At 39.6% G+C, this 23,705-nt stretch overlaps 1 protein-coding gene across 17 annotated transcripts in view; it reads right to left on the bottom strand.

Moving 5' to 3' along the window:
* KIAA1217 (KIAA1217 ortholog) overlaps positions 1–23,705 on the bottom strand; it is a 547,348-nt gene that overhangs the window by 142,312 nt on the left and 381,331 nt on the right. The window contains exon 1 of one of the 17 annotated variants that reach the window (XM_073334253.1): positions 2,096–2,114. The exons of the other annotated variants lie outside the window; for them this stretch is intronic. The gene's annotated coding sequence lies outside the window, so the exon portion shown is untranslated. Of the gene's footprint in view, positions 1–2,095; positions 2,115–23,705 lie in introns of those variants that run through there. 17 annotated transcript variants of the gene reach the window in all.

The raw sequence follows: 23,705 nt of genomic DNA, 5'->3' as shown, positions 1-23,705 counted from the left end.
GAAAGATCCTGGAACAAATTATTAAACAATCAATTTCTAAGCACCTAGAGAATAATAGCGTTATAAGGAATAGGAAGTATAGATTTGTCAACAACAAATCATGCCAAACCAACCTAATCTCCTTCTTTGACAGGGTTACTGGCCTGGTGAATGTGGGGAAGCAACAGATGAGATATATCTTGATTTTAGTAAGGGTTTTGACACAGTCTCACGTGACAATCCCATAAACAAACTAGAGAAATGTGGTCTGGATGAAATTACTATAAAGCGGGTTCACAACTGGTGGAAAGACCATACTCAAAGAGTAGTTATCAATAGTTTGCTGTCAAACTGGGAGGACATATCTAGTGGGGTTCCACAGAGGTTAGTGCTGGGTCTAGTACTACTGAATATTTTCATTAATGACTTGGATAATGCAGTGGAGATTATACTTATAAAATTTGCAAATGACACTAAACTGGGGCGGGGAGAGGGTTTGCAAGCACTTTGGAGGACAGGATTAGAATTCAAACCAACCGTGACAAATTAGAGAATTGGTCTGAAGTCAGCAAAATGAAGTTCAATAAAGACAAGTGCAAAGCACTTCACTTGGGAAGGAAAAATCATTTGCACAACTACAAAATGGGGAATAACTAGCTAGGTGGTGAAACTGCTGAAAGAGATCAGTGATTATAGTGAATCAAAAATTGAATGAGAGTCAACAATGTGATGCACTTGTGGAAAAGGCTAATATCATTCTTGGGTGTATGAACAGAAGTATTGTATATAAGACATGGGAGGGAACTGTCTCACTCTACTTGGCATTGGTGAGGCCTCAGCTGGAGTTCTATGTCCAGTTCTGGGTGGCACACTTTAAGAAAGATGTGGACAAATTGGAGAGTCCCCAGAGGAAAGCAATAAAAATGATAAAAGGTTTAGAAAACTGACCTATTAGGAAAGGTTAAAAAAACTGGACATGTTTAGTCTTGCGAAAAGACAACTGAGGGGGGACCCGATAACAGTCTTCAAAATATGTTAAGGGCTATTACAAAGAAGACGGTGATCAACTATTCTCCGTGTCCACTGATTTAGGACAAGAAGTAATGGGGTTAATCTGCAGTGAGAGAAATTTAGGCTAGATATTAGGAAAAACTTTCTAACTATGAGGGTAGTTAAACTCTGGAGGCTTCCAAGGGAGGTTGTGGAATCCCCATCATTGGAGGTTTTTAAGAAGAGGTTGGAAAAACACCTGTCAGGGATAGTGCAGGTTTGCTTGCACACAGGGCAGGACTTCAGGAGTTTTCAAGGTCCCTTCAAGCCCTAGATTTCTATGTCTCTATGATGTAACAAGGGACTATGAAGTGGCACAAGTGTGAGGAGGACTGAATAAAACAGATGAATGTGAAAATCCAGTCTGGAAATTGGGCTGGAAACCACTGGAAAAGATAATAAGTATATGTTCCCATTTCCTGTATCCCTCTCTATACGCCACCCAATTGGTATGCTCCATAAGGAAGTCCCTCCAAGGGGCACAAAAATCTAATGCCCTATTAAGGGACATCCCTGTAACTTTCAAAACCACAAGAAAGAGCAAACTACATGATAAGCATCCTCATTTCCACAGGTCAACTTTGCTGCAGCTGTTTGATCTCTCAATTAATTCAAAAACAGAAAAATCCTTCAAATATCTAATGCTATATAGAGAGAGAATTCAGCACATTTTAAGGTGGTTATTAATGTATTGGGGCCACATTCGTCCCTCAACAACATGCACTCAACTCCCACTGAGTTGAAGGAGTTGGGTGCATCTAACCAAGACAAGAGCGTGGACATTTATGCCTAGCATGCCATTAGAGGCAAACTCGGAAATAAAAACAATGTCAAAGGATGCACATGCATCAGATTGCTGTACCCATTTCGCTTGATGTGATCCATACTTCATCACGGTGGAATACAAAGGGAAAAGCATGCATGTCCAGATTTACTGAAGAACACTGACACTAGTTGTGAGGCAAACCACACACAGTTAAAAGGTAACAGGCTCAATCCAAGGCAGAGTGCAGAAAAAGAAAGTACAGTACTAACTCTCTGAGAGGATTCAATTTTCATCAAGTACCTTTGAATGTCAAGTTCTGAATGAAGGGAGACCAACATACACTGCAGAGCCTGTAGATCAAAGAAAGAGACAGAAAGAGAAAACTGTTTAAAGGAAAAATAAATCAAAACAAAACAAAAAGAGAATGGCCTGTGCATAATGAAACTGTACTGCAGCATACCAGCAGTGGAAAGGAAAGATGAGATATATATTGAAAAAATATATAGAACAAAAGGCAGCATGTACACAGTGAGCAATATAGTCTTATCAATCAGTAACACAGTTTCACTTCAGTATTCCAAGAAGCAGTTCTACAGCATTGAACTCAGAAGGTGCACTAGGAACTGGTGAGTTGTGAATGTTGACAGTGATCTTACCATAACCCCAGTTTAAATGAAGACTATGCCATCTTGTTAGCCTGTCACTCCCCATAGCGGCCAGCGTCACTGGTGGGGAGTGACAGGCTAACATGATGGCATAGCGCTTCTTGATCACACTACGAAAAGCGTTGCCTGATCTCGTGAATTTACTGCAAGTCTCACAATAGCTGGAGTTTTGCATAAAGCTCCAGCTTCCAGAGTCATAGGATTATGACTTTCATTTAAAAACAAGTTCCTAGCCTTCATAGTTGTGGAGAAAATCTTGAAAATAGGAGGTTTAAGACCCACGATACAATAAAAAGAACCCCAAATGTAGTATTGTTAACAGCTCATGATTTTAGGGGGCCTGACATTATTTTTGAACACTTGGAGTTGTAAATGTAATGCTACATGTAATTTAAATGTAATTTAATCTTTCGTTTGTTTCTAAGAAAAGAAAAGCATTTTACTGTATTTCTAAATCTTCTCTCCTTTCAGCCTGTGTCAAACTGCTATTACAACTGTTACAGTGCTTAATTTGTGCCAGGGCTTGCCCCGGCACCTCTAGGCTTGACAGTTCATATCCCTGGCACCCCTGGGCTTGCCGCATCAGTTATGAATGTAAAAAAAATGCTTGAGCCCCAGCACCTCTTTCATTACAAATTAAGCACCGCAACTGTAATGACCCCGCTATTGCCTATTCTATACTTTCTGCTATTAGTATGAGCCAAAGTGAGCTGCAGTTTCCACGGCATGCATCCGATGAAGTGAGCTGTAGCTCACGAAAGCTCATGCTCAAATAAATTGGTTAGTCTCTAAGGTGCCACAAATACACCTTTTCTTTAAGCTGAATGGATAACTATTAACTACAACAAATATCTTATTGAGCAAGTGAGCACATCATATAGTGCCAACACTATAATTAAGACAGTAATTCAAAGAATCTTTCAATTCTTGTACACAAAACCCATGACAGACATGATTGTATGATATTTGATTCCAGGGGCAAGCCTATTAGTACAAAAATATTCTATATTTCTTCAAGATTTAGTCAACTAGATAATGTTTTTGTGTGTGTGGGGGGAGTTATACCTCTTTTTAAAAGAAAACAATAGAACACTTCCCCCCGACGACAAATATTGTTCAAGTAAAATAGGATTTTTACAAGTAAGTTATTTGTGCAAACACAAATACATACTAACTGCAACCTTGAAGCACCAACTGGATAAATTCCAATCCTAATCCCAGCACAAAGGCACAGACAACACGGTCAGTTGCCATGGTCTCTGCACTATTGAAATCATGTCAGCTTTTGCATTTGTTTCTGAAGTCACCCTCCCTAACACACACACACTCCAAAAGGTTTTACTTTATTTTTAATTGAGAAATCATTCAGATAGAAAAATCCATCACATTACTTCATTTTTTTTACATCAAGTGCTAAATCCCACAAGGCAAAGTAGCTGGATTGTGTGCAGGGCTTTCTATGGGAAGGAATTTCTCCCATGCTGCAGAGCTTCCCTGAGGTTTCTGTAGCTCTCATCATGCACGAGACCCTAATTGTGTAGAGTGCAATGATCCACATACTGGCAGATTCACCAGCTCTGCTCACACTCTGACCTCCAGCTCTTACCCAAGCTCCACGGAACAGGGTGGAGTTGAGCTCCATGCCCAATGGGTTCCTCAAATCCTGTCACCCCACACAGTGAAACGAAACTGGTGTTACTGCCTCTGGAGCCTTCCACGTCACAAAGGAAGGGGCCGCATTTAACTCTAAAGTGTGTCTCATTATTAAAGTTAGGAAGCCACTTGAATAGTGTATCTTTTTAGGGGGGGAATTTCTCTGTTATTAAATTACTCTTTTAAAAATAATCAAATTGTTATGTAAATTCTACAGCAGGTAGGCAGGTCAGAATACAGTTAAAAGCGATCAATCAATTTCATGGACATCTAAAAAATCCTCTCCTCTTAGTACGACGACATATTCTCTGCCCCTCAGTATCACATGTCGTAGCATGTGCACCAAGGATTGGAGCTAGAAGTCTTTGAGTAAACATAATCTGACAGGGAAAAACCCCCCCACAAAATCACAACGTGGACAGTCATATGATATAGGAAGTCTCCCAATATAGTAGACAAGTTAGTGCTATAAAGGCAAGTGAAGACTCCGCAGTCTGTTGCAGAGAAGACTTCAGATCATATCAGACTTCAGTATCAGGAGAATACTTGGACAAGGTAATATGAGAAGAATATTACTAAAACTACCTTTAAATGCTGTGATCCCAAATCAGGGCCTCACTAGAGGTAAGCCTAGAACAGATTTTGAAGAAATTCAGGTCGGAATCCAAACTTTGAGGCTTGGACCCATCACTAATATTAACCTAAATATTTCTTAGGTATTTATATGCCCTCCGCTCCCTAACTCATCACCATAGCATCCCGAGTACTTCAGAAATATTTTAAAATATAGAACAGTACTAATCTGTTCCCTTCCTCCCAGCCTGTAGGAGAAACAGCTTGATTTTTATTTTATTTTTCATGTGTAGGTACAGTATGTGTGTGAATGTACACAGACCATACAGAGGGAAAGCTAAGTTGAAGAGATGAGCTTCATATTATAGTTCTCAATGCAATGAGGACTGTAATCCTTCTTTTCTGCTACAGGAAGAAGTTTAATAATGTAGGGTCAGCATCTGTGAAAGTTCTCTCTCTCACACACCTCCTCCACTGGTTGACCATTTAATTGGCCCACACTGGAATGTAGCTGTCATGGGACATCATGGCCATGGAGAAAGAAGCAGCCTCTCAGGTAGCTAGGGAGAATCCCATGGACAATTTACCTTTCAGAAGAGAGATCTTGAACCGGACTCTCTATTTAATGGAGAGCCAGTACAGAGAATAAAGCACTGGGATGATGCGCTCATAGCAACCTGTATTGGCAAGCAGATGAGCTGCTGTGTTTTGTACCAGCTGGGAGCTTTTTCAGGGCCTGCAGCTTCATTCCTATATATAACGGGACAGAGCCTCAGCTGATGTACATCAGCCTGGCTCCATTGACTTCAATGGCAATACACTGATCTATACTAGGTGAGGATCTGGCCCAGTGAGTTTAAAGAATTTATATGTGACTACAAGGAATAACACACGCTCTATCGCCCTAGACCCTCAAAGGAGAGTAGCTTCTGTTGAAAAGTACTGTGTCTCTAGGAGCTGAGAAAGTAAATAACCCACAAATATATAATATAAAGTGCTATGTCCTGCCAATGCTGGATTAGCATAGAAAGGGATAACTGAACACAAGCTATAAGGAGGCAGTAGAAAAAGCTGCAGAAGGAAAACAATTTCTAATGGGAAAATGTGGAATCTGTAAAGAAGGAACAGAGAAAGGAGCAGTGTGAGATACTGAATATATAGTCAGTAGAATCAAGTTTGGAAAAGCCATGGCTGTAGACATATCAAGACACACTCACAGGCAAGTATGAGAAGGATTTACTATTACATGGAGAAAAACTGATTTCAGGAGCCAGTCTTTACTATGATGAGAAAGGTAACAGGAACAAAGGAAGCAGCTGTAAAACATGCTGGTTTTGAACTGTAAACAGAAATGGAGACAGCAGTGGCCTTGAAAAGGTGTAGAAAGCTGAGACTCAAAGGAGGAAAGCAAAGATGCCAGGAATGTGCTGACACTCGTTAACTGGAGTCCTGAAAAACATCCAATGCATGCAATTGGCAAAGTAGTATCCAAACGATCAGCATGCAGTAACTTAGGAAGAAAAAAGTTAAATACTTTAGTGCTGAATGTATTAGTAATTATCCCAATGCCTGAGAAAAGAGACTGAATGAAGTGTAAGACTAGCTTGTGGGATCAGCTTGCTTAGTAGCCCAAGGGAAAGTATTCACTATACTAAGCAGGATCAGGCCTTTTGAGCACTCAGATTCTAGACCTCCAAAGAAAAATCCAAGTACTTCAGATGCTGCTGTTGGTGATTCAGTAGGAGGCCTCCTTCCTTCCAGATTAGTCTGAAGCAATGCTGCAGAATGGTGTCAGGAATGCACGGTACAGTTAGAGGGTTTTTGGAGGAAAAGTACCACTGCTTTTCTTACTGGCTGTGGTCATTAAAATCTGGGTGGAGCTTTTCACTAGAGAGTGGGTGTTAACCTCAGTTCCCCAGATCACAGGATAACTGAGAAATCACGCAGAATGTTAGGGTTTCCAGCATTTTCAATCCACCTCAAATTTAGGTCCTTGTTTTATGGTTTTGGTAAATTTCAGAAAGGAAGCAAGTCCTTACAAAGAGAACAAGCTGAATTTATACCGGTCACCTAGGAAAATTACAAGGCTGCTCAGATGTTTTACAAGAGATTTCTAAGGCCAGGTCTAGAATATACTACTAAGTGTGAAGCAAAGACATGCTAGCAAGAAGGCTGGAGTGCTATAAAGCAATCATGGAAATTGAATGTGCTTACAATCTCTTACCAACTACCCTTTTCATGATCATGCAGAATCATGTCATAAAGTCAATACTGGAAGGAAACAGTAACGGGAAAGCAAATGGCTGGATATGACTATGTAGATGATAATATATTACTGGGAGGGTCACTGACTCATATGTCCTCTTAAAAAGCTTAGAACTGAAGGAAGGAAATAGGGATCAAATATCTATTTCCTGCAGACAAGGATTTTGTTGGAAGTATGTGAGCAAGCCAGGATGGGAAAAAGTAAGGATGGGCAGCATAGCTGGGTTTGAGCCAGAGAAGCTGTTCTAGTAGTAATTTAAAAACAGCAGAAATTTGTCAGACAAGGAAAATAACTTACTGAACACACATATCAGGGCAGAAAAGGTGATCTCGGATGAATTGCAAGTGGTATGCAAGATAGCCATTTGGGCAGCTTATGATGAAACAGGGATGGGCAATGACAAGTGGTTTGAAAGTAATCATAGAGACAATAAAGTCAGCCAAATGTAGATCAAAAATGTAGACAGAGGGAGAGAACAAAGCAAGAATACTACATGAAACATTCAGATTCAGAATTTCAGCATGTTTTTACCTGTACAGCATCATACAAAATGCATATGTTCTTTGGCTGTTTGCTTATTTAAAAAATCACAGATGAGAACTATGTATATATGCTACCTTAGCAGAAACAACTTTTACCTAATTACCAAACAAAAAGCAACATGAAAGAGTTAAATTCTCCTCTTCTCTCTCAAAGTTATTGCTCTCTCAATATATATATGTAAAAATAACTTGTATTGTCAACAATTCTTTATTATAAAGAAAGTAACTAGAAAGCTAAATCTGAAAGTGCTTCTCAATGGAATTCAGCGAATGCCCCCTAATATTTTTTATATATACATATATAGGTGGTATTAGGGGGCATTAGCTGTCTGTGTGTTTGTGTGTGTGTAATTTATTTAAAAATTAAATTTTAAAAGAAATGTTAAACCAGTGGTCTCCAAACTTTTTACCTTGCGCCCCCTCTTACAGCATCCATTCCACCCCCCAGTTGGGGCCGGGAGCGGAGCCGTAGCTGTGGGGGGGACGGGACTGGAGGGGTGGGACACATGGGGTAAGGAGGCCGAAGCTGGGGCCACAGCTGGGGGCGGGGCTGGAGCCTCGGCCAGGGGCGGAGGCAGGCAGCTGACACACCAGATGCAGAGCCCCGGCGGGTGGGGCCAGCAGCCAGGGCCACAGGTACAGGCTGGCAGTTGGAGCCAACAGTCAGGGCCAGGAGCAGAGCTGGGTGGCAGCTCCTTCCCCATCTGGCCTGGGCCCCAGCCATACCCCTCCCCCACAACATTCCTCCACGCCCCACTAGGAGGGCGTGCCAACAGTTTGGGGACCCCTGTGTTAAACAGTCTGGAAACGAAAAGTGAAGGGATCCAACATGTTCCCCAGGACCATATATTCCTTCATCTTTCACTATCACTATACCCCTTGTTTTGTCTGTAATAGAAATAAGCTAATGGATATACACTATTGATTATGTATCTGGGATGAGGGAAGAGAGTTTCCAATTCCCCTTAGAAATGCTCCCCAGCCTTCTCTTTGATCCTTCAAAGTGCTGAGTGCTCTGGCCTGATCCTGCCAAGCACTTAAGTATATGCATATCTTTAAGAAATCACTGGGACTACTAACATACTTGAAGTTAGGCACATGCTTAATTTCTTGGCTGGAGTGAGACCAGAATGCTCAGCACCTTGTAGAACTGAGCCCTATATCCCTGCTCGATTGAGTCCTAGCCAGCCCCTTCCCCGACCACCTTTTTATAACCATAAAAGATGACAGAGGTTCAATGAAGTGAGAAGTGTATCTTACATTCTTACATGATTGTCTTCTCTACAGTTATTCAAGCACCATCTTGAACAATGTAACAGGCCAAACCAAATTCTTTGTGCCATGCTGGAACAAACTGATTGGGTATAGTTCCTTGAGACTAATGTAAATCCAGTTCAAGGAGCTCTCTTGTGCAGGAAAATTCTGCACACAAGAAAGCTTGCAAATTATAGACATATAATATGGCATGGAAAATTTTGAAAAAACACTGTCTAAAAATGTCAAACATGGATGCCTAAAGTGAGTCATGTAAATCCACATTCAGGCACCTAATTAAACAGCCTGATTTTAAGAGGGGCCAAGCACCATTGCTCTCATTAATTTTAATACGAGTTGTTGGGTGAATGGCAACTGAAAAATCAGATTCTTTTATTTATAAACTTGATTTATATAAAATGTTCAGCTGCCTAAACATGGATTTATGGCCCTAACATTAGCAAGTTTGAAAATGTTAGCAAATCTCTTTGGAGAATGTTCTGTCCTGATTTCCTGTATTTCTCTTCCACTTTTGTTTTAATAGCTGGGATGCTTGCACAAACATAGATTCTTTGTTTTTAAGAGTCCATCTGTTCCTGTTGTTGATTCCCTACCTGAAGTTATTATCCTCTCTAACATCACAATTTATTACTGAGAAAACCATTGAGATTCCCCATAAGAAGATTATGGTTTATGGGAAGAAAGAAGCATGCAGAGATAAGCCGTAAAGAAACAAAGATCACGATTTCATGGAAATGTCCCCAGTAGTATAAAAATATAGGGAAGAGGAATAAAACAAATAATCTCTCTCTCTGTCTCTCCACACACACGCGCACACACATACGTTTTCAATATACAATTCATCCCTTTCATTTTCCTCTGGTGCTTCCCTCTCAACATTACATCGACAATTGGCTGACCTGGTTATTCATATGACAATCAGTGGTATATGGCACATTACAGAGTACATAGTGACAACTTATGGCCTAATGTGAACACCATCTTCTGAAATATTGAACACATGCCTTGTCATTTTCCATTAGTTATATCTATTTGTGATTGATCTTCCATGAGTTCTTTCTCCTTAGACTTCTTTCTTACCTGCACTGTTAATTAAATGGCCATTATTTTCTTGTCTGTGATCAGCTCATTCAGATAAATCTGATAAAAGCTATTCAAAGTGATGGAAATAAATGTGAAGATTGGGTTACTTGCAATTCAAATTGTACCATGTTCCTGTAGTTGTAACAAAAGAGGGAATGACTATGAGGTAATTATTCAGAAAGAAATGCAGAGAGACCCCTGACTATACACTGTAACATGGTTCCACCTTTATTCTGGTCTCCCATGTGTGGCTTTAAGAACGCTAACGGTCAGATTTTCAAAAGAGCCCAGCAACTCCAAATAATGGCATCTACAGAGCGCTAAACTTGTATGGAAATCTGGCCACTTCAGACGACTAAACGGAGGTTGAGCTCTTCTGAAAAACTGGCTCTAGAAAGGCCCAATATAGCCTTACTGGTTTCCCATTTAACATGATTTGGTAGGCTGATCCCTGCACCCATGCAGAGCCCTGATGAAGTCAGGAGGGTTCTGTCTGGGAACAGAGGTTGACCTGCAAGGAACCCAGAGCAGGATTGGGGCCCAAAGGGTTAACTCTTTTCTTAGGTGGCTGTTTTTCTAGCTATCACATCTTCATATGCTAATGAGCTCTCATACAAGCATTGTTATTCAGAATCCCCTATATCATAGAGCAATGAATTAAAGTTAATGCTCACATTAAAGCATGCAAAATATCCTTCTTCTGACAGCATTCCAATCTGCTCCAAAAACTCTGTTTAATCAGCTCTACAAAGAAATCTAGGCATAGAGTTCTACAGATTGGGAATCTGGAAGTCCTGAATCCCAATACCAGGCCTTGATTAAGACACTCTGCTTCTGTTGCCCTATCTCAAAGTAAAACATAGTGAATGATATCTACCTAGCTCAGAGGAGTTCTTTAAAGATGAATTAGTTATTGCTTTCTAGCTCTCTGAAGATAAAAACTGCTATATAAAAACTGATTTTTATTGTGTCATATTAAGCTTGTTTTAAGTATCACAGTTGTCCTGCTATGGTAAGTTTTATATCAAAGTCTCATGTTTTTCTCCAAGGGAAAAAATAACAATTTTGAACTAAAACATCAAATTGAAAAGGCCTCTAAGTCTGCCTTAGTATTCAAATATTTGATTGCATTCTTCTCTTCCTTTAACAAGTACATGCCATCCAAACAATTACATTAGCAAATGCCATTGTACAGCATATACTAGATTATACTTGTCTAGAAAATACAGAAGGTAGAGTGGAATTCAGTTTATAAATCATTCTATCTTAAAGCAATGAGTTAAATATTTTAAGCGCAATGACAGTATATGTAAATAGACTGTGATTTTGCAAGATACTGAGCAAATCCTGGAGACTCTGAGGGTATGTCTATACTGCAGCTCAGAGCAAGGCTCCCAGACCATGAACACAGACTCATCCTTTTGGGGCTCAGGCCAGAGCACTAAAAATAGCAGTGTAGATGCTGCAGCTCCGGCTCTCAAGCCCACCCAGCCGTATTGGTTTGAGAGCCCAAATTGCAACCAAAGCCACAATGTCTACATTTAGTGTGCTAACTGGAGCTCCGCCACAGCAAGTCTGTCTACGCAGGCTGGGATGCTCACTACCAGCTGCAGTGTAGACATATCCTGAGGGCCTTCAACTCCTGTTAAAAACAACACCAGAGCTAATTAATGCCAAACAACATGGATTTATGAAAGACAGATCATGTCAAATTAACTTGACATAATTTTGATATGATTATAATTTTGGTAAGTAAAGATAATAATGCTGATGTAACATACTTAGACTTGTATAAGGAATTTGAATTGGTACCACACAACATTTTGATTAAGAAACTAGGACAATACAAAACCAACTTGACACATACTAACTGGATTAAAAACTGGCTCACTGATAGGTCTCAAAATGTAACTGCAATCCAGGAATCAACACTGAGGGTCTGTGTTTCTAATGGGGTCCTGCAGGGATCAGTTCTTGGCCCTATGCTGATTAACATTTTTATCAATAACCTGAAAGATAACACAAAAGTAATTACCGATAAATTTAACAGATGACACAAAGATTAGCAGAGTGGCAAATAATGAAGAGAACAGGTCACTGATACAGAGCAATATGAATCACCCAGTAAACTGGGCACAAGAAAACAATATGAGTTACAATATTGCCAAATGTAATGTCTTAGAAAAAATATTGTATGCCATTCTCACAGAATGGGGGACCCTATCTTGGGAGGCACTGACTCTGAAAAAGACTTGGGGTTCCTGGTGGATTATCAGCTGAACATGAGGTCCAAGTGCAACAATGTGGCCAAAATGGTTAAGGTGATCATTGGCTGTATAGACAGGGGAATACTGAGTAGGAGTAGGGAGGTTATACTATCTTTGTATTTGGAGCAACTGCTACTGGAATACTGTGCCTAGTTCTGGTGTCCACAATTGAGGAAGGATATTGAAAAATCGGTGAGGTTCAGAGAAGATCCACAAGAATGATCAAAGGACTGGAAAACATGCCTGATAGTGAGAGATGCAAGGAGCTCAGTACATCAAAGAGAAGATTAAGTCTATAAGAACCTACACAGGGAACAGAAATTTGATAAATTTGATGAAGGGCTCTTCAATCTAGGAGATAAAAATATAATGAGAGCCAATGGCTTGAAGTTGAAGCTAGACAAATTCAGACTCAAAATAAGGCCTAAATAGTTAACAGTGAGACTAATAAACCATTGGAAAAACTTACAGAGGGTTGAGTTGGATTCTTCATCACTGGAAATCTTTAAATAAAAAATGGATGGTTTTGTAAAAGATATATTTCAGTTAAAACAGGAATTAATTCAAGGATGTCTTATGGCTTGTGTCCGGCAGGAGGTCAGATTAGATGATCACAATGGTCCCTTCTGACTTTATAATCTATTCATTTAAATTCAGACTATATCACCAGGGAAAACAAAGCACATATACAAAATAGCTCCTTTTAAAATAATCAGATGTTTACTGGTATGGACCATTCTTCCTTATGTTTTCTTTTCAAGAAACAGTTCTGTTACCTCTGCCATTCCAATTGCTACAGTGAATTATTAATTATTATTACTAATTTCAATGCCATTTCAAAATGTACTGTTGTTTCAAATGTTATATATCAGCATAGACGAGTATTGCAAAATGGTGCATCACATACTATGCACTATCAAGATACATAACAAAAAACATTTTTTGGAATACAATGATTAGCTAATAAATAAATAAACAAACAAATAATAGTAATAAAATCACATTCTAGCTACTTCAACAGAAACGTTAGTTCAAATGTTCTCCAGCCAGAAACACTACAGGGATGCTACTGGCTTCATAAAACATATAAAGCAGGGGCAGAGAGCTAGACTTGAAATTCAGGAGTTGATGTCATAATTGTTCAGCAGCCAAGTCAGGACTATAAAACCAAAAAGAATCTGCAGCATATAAAGCAGTTTCAACTTATAAGGCTTCCAGCACCTTTGCCAATGGATAATAACTTGCTATACAGTTCCCCCATGCACATTTTAGGTACAAAGGAATGCAAGTGCAACTATGAAATATGTCTTTTAAAAAATCTCTTTCTTTTCTGCTCCTGTTGCTATTTCTTCCCTTCAGAATTGAAGATGTTTCTTGCATGGGGACCATCTGCTTTTTAACAACTTTGATTTTCAAAAGTCTCATCCTTCCCCACTTTCAGTGGTGGCACCACCAGAGCTAACAAAGTTTATATGGACTAGCAGTCTACCAAACAAATCAGCTTTCAGCAGTGTCAGTCGGTATGAAGCAGACTGGTATGTGGTTTTCCGATGAACAGTAAAAAGATCACATATGCCTCAATATCCCTTTCATTCTCTTTCAGCCGACGTACTGCTGTTTTAGCATATTAACCAGAGGTGGCCTTAGAAATACTGAAACATTACAAACATAAAGGTTAAAAAAAATCCCTAAAGTGACATGAATATTTTATACACACCACCAGATGAACACACATTAGCCTCTTCTGCATACCCCACCCCCCAAATTATTCTCCGTCTACACTGGAGCACCCCATATTCTTTAATCTCTCTGCCCAGTCAACAAAAAGATGTCTGTATTTATTGGAGCAGGGAAAGCATATAATAATAATATATGGAAAGACTGTGCTGCGTCAGTCTCCTAGCCAGCAAGGCACAGTTCTTACTACTTGACAAAGTTCATAGCCAGAACATGATGAAGGTTTTATTCTTTGCACTTATCTGTTTGCTTGGTTTCTCTGCACGACAGGAAGAAATCCTGGTGCACTGAAGTCAATGGGAGTTTTGCCTTTCACTTCAATGGTACCAGGATTTCATCCACACAGTCTTATTTTCCATTATTGGAATTCCTTAAAGTGGGAATTTGAAAGATTCTATATGGAGTAAAAAAATTGTATTCCAACATATTGTTTCCCACAGGGAAGTTTCTCACAGTAATTTATTTCCCAACAGCTGTTGTTCTATTGAAATTAGTTGTAATACTTAATCACTTTTAAGAGAGAACACACTAATAGCTCTATTGGCCACCTATTTAGGTGTCTAAATATAGACTGAGGTGTCTAACTTTTATGAAGAGAATGGCCACAGCCCTTGCAAATATAATAGTGATATTTTTGCAGGAGTTTTTACTAATTCGGTAAGAAAGGTGTCTCGGAAACTGGAAGGAAAGACTATTTCTTGTCTTCTGGCGTTGGGGCAGAAATTACATCCATTTCTTTTGTACCTAGTTCTCAAAATTAATTCACCTAATTTTATTGGCTAGAATGCAGGAAGTTACAGCAAAATGTACCTCCCCCATTTCCCAAACAGACAGATCTCCACCCCGCTGCTCTAATTGCGAGTGGCGAGAATTCTGTACTTGAAATTTACAGTAGCTAAGCATTCATTCCATAAGTATATTGCTTTGTTTTCCTTCAGTGTCCTGGAATGCATGTCTTCTTACATGCTTAAGTAATAAGAAGTAGCCAAATTGTCAGTTCCGATCAAGACAGATGAGCCCCCTAGGCTATCTTCAAAGTGCTATGGTGTTAGATATTTTGTTCACTGCAAAGATTGATGAAACAACTTGGAACAGCTATATTTGGACTCAAGAATGTTCTCTGGATTGACTATCTTCAGGATATGGATATCACTGTCATTCAGGCAAGGAGAGATTCCAGAGAGTTACCATCTTGTTGAAGATTTTAACCTAGATACCACCACAAAAGAGGCAGGGAGAAATAGCTGGAGTCTTCTGCAGAGATCTTGAGGTTCTCTCTCTGATCATCAAGGTTTTAAAATAAGAATATTCTAATACTGAGGCGCTCCTCCAGTTTTGGGAAGAAACTAAGATCTATGAGAGGAGCTATGTAGCTCTTTACAAAGACAAGAAAATATTTCACACTTTTAGTGGCTCATAGAGGTCTTCCCCCCAACCCCCATTAAATATGTTCTTTGATTACAGTCAGTCATTCACTGATTACAGAAATTCCCATCAGAATTTTAATTTCTTCCGCTGTAAAAATAGTAACTTGCTGAAGAAGGAGGGCCATAAATTGCTGTTAACAAAGAGGTAATGCTTGAATCCAAAAACTGGTGAGCTTGACCAGGGGACAGAAGTGAGGAAAGCTAACTTCTGCTCCCAGCTGCACCACTCACTCACTATGTGATGCTTGGCAAGTCTCTTAACCTTTCTGTGCTTCATTTTACACATCCATAAAATAGAGATAGGAATACACTGCAGGGTTGTTGTGAGGCCTAACTCATTAATGTTTGCAAAGCACTTTGAGATCCTTGGATGGATGAAGCTATAGAAGTACAAAGAATCTAGTAGTAGTGAAGATGTACAAATCTGCATGATTTTTCATTTTCAGTAAATACATTAATTTATATGTCTGTAGAGAGATGGTAACCTTACATGCCAAAAGCTTTGTTGCCTCATTGATGTCAGAGGAGCACCAGGATATACCTTGGTGGAATGGGTAGTCACATAACAGTGTAATTACCCCAAAGGAACTTTTCATAGGCTGGGGGTTCGGGGGAAATAGTGCAGATCTCTCAGGGGGTGTCTTCACAGTAGCTTGGAGCTAACACATGTCTGCCTACCCAGACTGGGAGGCATGCTCATGGCTGCTGTGTAAACATGCCCTCATAGGTACTGCAGCCCCATGGTGAATCTCCTATGGAAAGCTCATACTTTTAGGAGACTGCCACTGACTGTTAGCATCCTGTAGCACAAGAGTTATGTTTTTTTGAGCAGCCCATCCACATTCACTTAACTTAAGTGAAGTTATTAAGAACAGTTCTGTAAAGGCAGAAGCTAAAAAGAGTTCACCTCAAGTTAGCTAGTGTAAGAAAGCCAAACTGAAAAAAACTAATATACTACCCTACCAGATCTGCTGTCCATTGATTGAGCTTTCAGTTTCCACTTAAATCTGGAATTTAATAAATGGTTAGTTATTTTGAAAATATCTGAAAAGGGAATTGCATCCCAGACCAGTTCTAAATTGCTGTTGAATAGAACAAAATTATGTCTAGCTAGTCTTAATTTGTGCAATATTTTGCCTGAATGCAAAATTCAGAAAAAAACTACTTGCTTGATATTTTCCTACAGTATTAATAATCTCATGGTATTTGGTTGTTTTGCATCAGAAAGGTCTAGTGAAAATACTCATGAAAATAGAAGGGCACGACTAACATTTTGGTAGCAGCAAGTACCAAAATGCACCTCAGAGTCTATTGATGTAGTGGAGGAAAATTTTTCTTTCTATTATAATCATAGTAGATCTTGGGATGCAAATAGAGAGAATATTTATTTGTTTATAAAAAGAGAGGGAGCAGTTTTCTTCCAAGTGTCTGAAAATATTTTACTTAGAACTGGGAGTTCTGGAGAAGAGAGATTTGGAGAAGAATGTAAAAGGTTTAGCCCCTAGGGAAATTCTTCTACAGTAGTTTTGGACAATAAATAATATTCCTCGGCATTAAGACAACACCTGTTGAAGTTCAGAAATGGAGTGTCTGCAGTCTGGAATGCACCCCAGGGATTCTTGCAGATAATAGAGAAATAAGGTTTGCTATCTCTTATCTCGAGAAGTTACTGTTTATAATATGTTATCGTAGATTCTATTACTTGGCCATGGAAACTGTTAGTTGTATAAACTGTTCAAGTCCTGGGAGTGTTCGTATCTCACTGATGGTTAAAATTATTCCTGTACTGTATACATTTTGTAAAGTGCTTTGGGATTCTTCTGGATAACAGGCACTATATTATAAACATAAGATCATGTTCATAAAGTGTATTGCCATTAATCCTTTCTGGCATCCACATTAAGATATGGACTTCCATTGTCTCTCAATGAGAAGCTGAAGATAATACTTCTTGCATGGAGTCGGCCTTTTTTCTCGAGCCTTCTAAGCCACCACAACTTTTAGATCAGCACCTAACAACTAACTAGTCTCAATTTTCCCAAATACTAGTTAATTTAACCTTGAAAAGCAGGTATCTGCTCTGGACTGAAATTGGGTCATTTCTGAAAATGTCATTGGGTCATTTCAATACATAATCCAGCACATAATCCTTTTTTCAAGAGAAAATTATGAGGTGTCACATTTTTTTTTTCAAGCCAAATGAGACAATGGTTTGTGCTGTACTGGACCAAGAAAATGGCAGGCTGATCCAGCCATAAAAATCCATGACCCACAAATGAACCATTTAAAATAATGTTTGAATGATAAACTTAGTTCTCCCAGTCCAGAAGCTATGTTGTGCTGTACCAAAAATTAGATTAGGAAACTCAGAGGTATCTCTGCAGCAGCAGTGAGTAGGACTGTAAAGATCCACAGAAAGTAAATTCTGTGTATTAATGAGGGAAATCAAAAAGGTTCCGACAACATGAGTGAGAAGAAGGCAAAGAGTAACCATGGAGAAAAATGGGAGGGAGCAAGAAATCAATTTAGGTTATTTTGCAATGCAGAGAACTCTAATATTACTGCATGAAATAATATGAATTGGAAACACTGTTTTTATTGGTCCCAACATTGATTACAATGGCAGTTGATTCTAGAAGATGACATCATCGTATACATGATGAAGCAGACGAAATTTAAACTAAATGCTGACAAATCCAAATCTGATTTTAGTCCTTTCAATAACTGAAGAATATTCAGAGAATTATTCCTCTAGATTAATGAGAACCAATATGCTTTTCAGCTACAAGCTAATGAAAATGAAAAGAAGTTTCCGTAGCATAAAAGTAGAACAGCCACTGGTCACTTAAAAACATAATGCTAATTTGGAATGTTGCTGTCTCATGTTACAAAGCCTTTCAATCTAGATAATAAAACCTTTGTATTTTGTTTACATAAGACATTTAATGGAAACTTGGAAGAAAAACAAACCTGAAAGTGGCATCTCTCTGTTTATACCTTTTAAAATACCTGCTGAATAACGAAGTATGGCTTAAAATGGATCGTGCCTATCTAAAATCTAGACACCTAAAGGTGGTACTGACCCTCTGAAAGCTTTTACCTGCATTATATTCACACCCTGGCTGGAGGGGGAGCAGAAAATATTAGGCTATGAACTGCTGTAACAATAATTAGAGTGTTTGTATGTGGGTAGAGGGAAGTGTGTAAGGAGAGAACATGGGTTTAAATAACAGGAAAAATAGTTGGCAAACTTCAACTACTTCCTCAAACCTAATAAAAGACACTAAGAGGGTCATCAAAATGTTGAACTCCAAGGTTTATCAACTGCAGTTTAGAACCGGGGTTCTCAAACTTTGTAATAGTTTGGACCACATCTTACTAGAGGGAATGGGCCAGGATCCTCAGCCTGCAGAAGGGGAAATGGAATAAAGGTGGCTGTATGTCAGTTTTACGTGCCCCCAGACTCCTGGTCCTGAGGCTGGTAAGGGGCCAGTTGGTGCCCTAACAATTTAGAGAAGGCTCTGAGCTGCCCCAAGCTGCACCTGGCGGCAATGCTCAAGAAGCATTTCCAGAGATCACCAGAGTGCAGCAACACCACAGCCACAACCCTTCTCCAGCCAGAGACCACACACACCTTCTATGCAAGGGGCTACGAGATGGGGATGGGGTGTGTAGAGCCATTATACTGGCTGTAGTCTACTGGGGCATTCCTCTTACAATAGGGAAATCCTCAGGTGGCCACTCCTGCTGGCTTTCTGGCTGCTTTGTGCCACAGCCAGAGGTGGGCAAACTAGCTGGGGAGACAGAATCTAGAGCTTTGCACTGTGAATCACCTGCCTTCCCCTTCACAATCATTTCCCCCATTTCCTCTCCCATTTGCAATCACACAAAATCCTTGTAGTAACTTGAGTAATTGCTTAGATGGAAAAGTAATAAAAGGACAGTGATGATTTTTAGCTTCTTTTAATGAAATTTTGCACCTGGAAATATGAAGAGCCAGGATTCTCCATATTACCACCAAGTGCCCCATGGATCATAGTTAAAGAACATATGCATATTCTTCATCTGAACTTAATACATTATGTGAAATTTCTCTAGAGTTTTGAATATTTGTCTTTCTTGCTACAAGGAATAATGAAGTAGTAGTTTAAAAGTGCAATCACAAAGCATTATGGCACAGAAGCAATATTCCTGGGGCCTGTTCTCCTCACATAACATGCCAGTAGTGGGTCTTCCAAATTAGCAGCCATGAAAATCATGTCATGGACTGTGAAATCTGGTCTCCGGACGCCAGCTCTCAAGGCAGAGCGAAGAGCGGCAGCTGCTGGCCAGGCGCCCAGCTCTGAAGTCAACGCTGCCACCAGCAGCAGCGCAGAAGCAAGGGTAGCAGTGCTCAGACCGCCCCCTACAATAGGCATGCGACCCACTTTTGGGTCAAGACCCCTGGTTTGAGAAACACTGCGGAGAAATCACACATCTTTCATGGGTTGGTCATAGCATAAATAGCAGTTTTCACAGATGTGTTACACATCCACTAGATTTGCTATTTATGCTGTGATCAGCCCACAAAAAAAGTGTGATTTCTCTGTGGTTTATGTAGACCTCTGTAAATAAGTAACACTTTTGAAGTCAGTGGGAGTTATTTATAAACTGAGGCTCTGGTGCCTCTCGAATCTTTGTCACGTCAGTCATTGTCATCTTAAACGTCTTATTAGTTCATAGTTATAGTTCATGTAGAATACTCAGTGTATGCATGCATGTGCATGGGTCTCTCTCCCCCTTCCTCGGGACTGCATAATAAAAGCAGCTCTTTTCTTTGCCAGAAAAAGGGGTCTTCCCTTTGATTACTAAAACTGCCGAAATGAAAGAGCAATGATAAAAGGAAAATGAGGCAACATTACAGAAAATGCTATGCAAATTGCTGCAGATGAAGTCACGCTCTGCCACCTCAACGTGTTAAAATCATAACGTATCAGTCTGCTGAAAACTTAGTGCCAATTTAAACCACCCTGGCTGTTTCCATGTTAACAACACCACCACCACACTTCCAAATTGTCTCTCTTTCTTATATGCAGGCTTTCAGGGCCAGGCTTAATCAATCAGGCAATTTAGTTTTCCACTCCCTATTGGAAAAATAGAAGCATCACAATAAACATTTTTAGGGGGTATTATTGGGAGGGCTAGGGGCAAGAGATTGGATAAAATCCTTTTAGACTTCTCAAAATTAGCAAATTGAAGGAACAACATCTAATGCAACAGAACATGCTTTACCTCATTTTAAAATGTTATTTTCTGGTTAATAAACATAATATCCATAACACGTATCATAGTTTTAGTAACATATAAAAGCATTGTAATTTGGAAGACTTGGATTTTGGTAAACCTACTGGCAAAATACATGTTGTTTTCAAAAATAAAGTATGCAACATTTACCAATATAGTGTCAGGGTGTACTTTTTTTTGTTTGTGTTTTTTGCTTTTCATATATTAACTTAAGGGGTTCAGAAAAACACACAAATGCATTCTGTAAAGTAGACATTTTGCTGGAAGGAAGATGCATATAGTTGAATGTAGTGAAAGAGCTGATATAAAACCTAAAGCACTAATGTTATACTTGCATAAACTTTAAACAAATACAAGGAAGCTTTAAAATAATGTAGCTTTAAGGGTCTGGGTCCTGAAACCAACAAAACCCAGAAACTTTCAAGTTTGCTCTGATTATTCATTCTTTCTCCTCTACCACTGAGAGCAAAATAATGCATACCCAAAATACTGTCAGCCATAACTTGGTTTTTCTGCACACTGGTCATTTTATTCAGACCCTGGGCTTTTTCAAAGAAAGTTGTTTGTATTAATTTCCTTTTATTTCATTTATAAGGTCAGTGAATGGATCTTATTGCAGGGATCAGTGACCAACTGTCTCTTGTCTGCAACCCCTATGCTTCCCTAATCTGTCAATACATGCACAGATCTTAAAAAGAAACTTGTGTATTATTTTCTAGCCTGGGGGACAGATTCTGATGTTGTTTATGGTCTCTAGAATAAATATATATTTTTGGGTCTAAAGTATTTGCAGAGGCAGATCCTGCCACCCCTACTCATGGTGAGTAGCACTTAATTCCTTCAGTAATCTGACTGATTTCAGTGCTACTGCTCAACATGAATAAGGGTGGTAGAGTATAGCCTCAAATAGTATATATCCTGTTGACCAGGATGGCTCCTTTGAATTCACCATGATATATTGTATACATCCATATTTAAGCACATGTTTAATAAACATTTGACCTAATGGTAATTAGTCCATAATATGAATCATTTTCTTCACATGTTATTGTTTGCATTTTACGATATTTTTGAGACATGCATCCCTAAAAAGGGGCCCTAAGGAGTAATATGAAAGGCCAGGGCCCAAAGCTTCAAAACTACACCCACACAGGAAGATCCTGAGAAGGAATCAAGATGCATAATTATTTTATGCTCACAGAATCCCATTGTATTGGACAGGATTCTCTATGGGTAAGCCATGTGGTGGATCCCACTGCAGGACTGGGGCTAAAAATTGGGCAATTACTGTGATTATTCACACAGAATATGTCCATGCAGTTTTGCACATGCAGCAGGGCACAAGTCAACAACTTGCTGAAATCCCTTCACTGAAAAAACAAACACCACTACTGTAATTAAGTACAGAAAATAACAATAGCTATCAGGGCTGTGCACAGGAATAAAAATGTGATGGCTTTTGTAGAGGCATATTCTGTGCCCCAGCCACACCCCTGGGTCCAAAGGTGCTCGCTCTCCCTGCTGAGGCCCTGGGGTCCAGAGGAACTTGCTCTCCACACCGCAGCCCCAAGGCTGGAGGAGCTCTGTGCCCCCGCCAATTCCTGGGGAGGTCCATGCCCCTACTTGTCACCACCACCCGTGCGCACACTGATAGCTATATTATTACCTCAACCCATAAGGCCTGATTCCACAGTCCTCACATATATCTGAGGACTCATCACAGTCAATGGGAGCTGTATCTGTGGAAAGACTGAATAACTTGGTCAGCAGAGCTTTTAGCACATGCAAACGGTGGTACGACAAGAGTCAAGGTTTATTCCATTGCTTACTTTCATGAAATGCCAGTCTTGTGTAGCTTTCAAGGACCAACCTGCAAGAACAGCTTTGATAAGAGTGGAAACCAGTTTTTTAAAGTCCTCCTCTCTCCTTCCATTATAAAGCTCACTTTAGTACCAATCAATTGCTTCTCACCTCCGTTCCCCACGAGGCTTCACCTGCTTCCAGGCCCTGCTATAAATATAAACCCGAAGCTCAGGTTCCCTGTAGAAGTCATAACTTACACCAGACAGAAAGCTTCAAATATTTTCCCATATGAAATTCTTTAATTAGTACTTTATCACAGTGAAATTATAAACCAGATGGAATACTGGCAACTAAAAGCCACCATTCTGACTGCAAACCATCTCTCAGAGAGAGAGAGAGAGAGTACTGTTGTTGTAAAGAAAAACTCATTGTAAAATAATTGAAATCAATAAAGGTAGCACTATGCAGACTAGCTGGAATACTATTCCAGTGTTACTAAAGGAGGTGTGCAGCTCCCCCATGAAATTAGGGTGGCTTCTATGATGCCTATAAGCAATTAATCAACTAGTTATGACCAGGTTAGAAGGGCAGTTGGGAGGGGTGGATGTTTGTTTATTTTTAATGGTATATTTTGACTTTAAATATAGACTTACCTCTTATTTTATTCTCCCTCATATATTGTCTTCCTAAATGATAAGTTCTTGGGGACAGGCGCTGTCCCCAACATAGCTACCAAAACACAAATAGTAAAAGCTTTCCACAGCTTTATAGGTGGCTGTTGCTACCCACAACTAATCAAGATTGTTCTGAGGGCCCCTGCAGGGGCACTGAGAGTGAGATTCTAGCCATAGGAACCAGCAAACAGCCACCAGTAGCAAAGTGAGCCTCAGTTCCAACAAACAAGAGCTACCATTTTATTTCAGGATTCGCACTAGCTGCTGGATGAAGCACTCCACAAATTTTATACAGGCCAAAATATTTTAGCTTAATTTTGCAGCATCTAGAGCAGCAGTTCGCCACATATTTACCATTGTGGGCCGCATATGCAGCTCTCTGTGCGTTACGTGGGCCACATCCACACAATATATATACTACCTGTATGGCCCTGAGGAAGTCACATGGGCCACAGCTCTGTGCTGATTGGGCTGCAAGCGGCCCGGGGGCTGAGAACCAGTGATCTAGATTAAGAGGAGGGATGGCTTTATGGAACATTATTGTATTAGTTACATAAGAAAGGAAATAACCTATCTAGTCCTTGTCTGACAGATTCTTTCATGTATATTTGAAAGGAAAAACTGTAATTTGAGAGAGAAAAAAAGCAGAAATGGAAAACTAT

The sequence above is a fragment of the Lepidochelys kempii genome, chromosome 2, assembly GCF_965140265.1.
Source record: "Lepidochelys kempii isolate rLepKem1 chromosome 2, rLepKem1.hap2, whole genome shotgun sequence".
NCBI lineage: Eukaryota > Metazoa > Chordata > Testudines > Cheloniidae > Lepidochelys > Lepidochelys kempii.
This window is presented reverse-complemented; position numbering and strand designations above follow the sequence as displayed.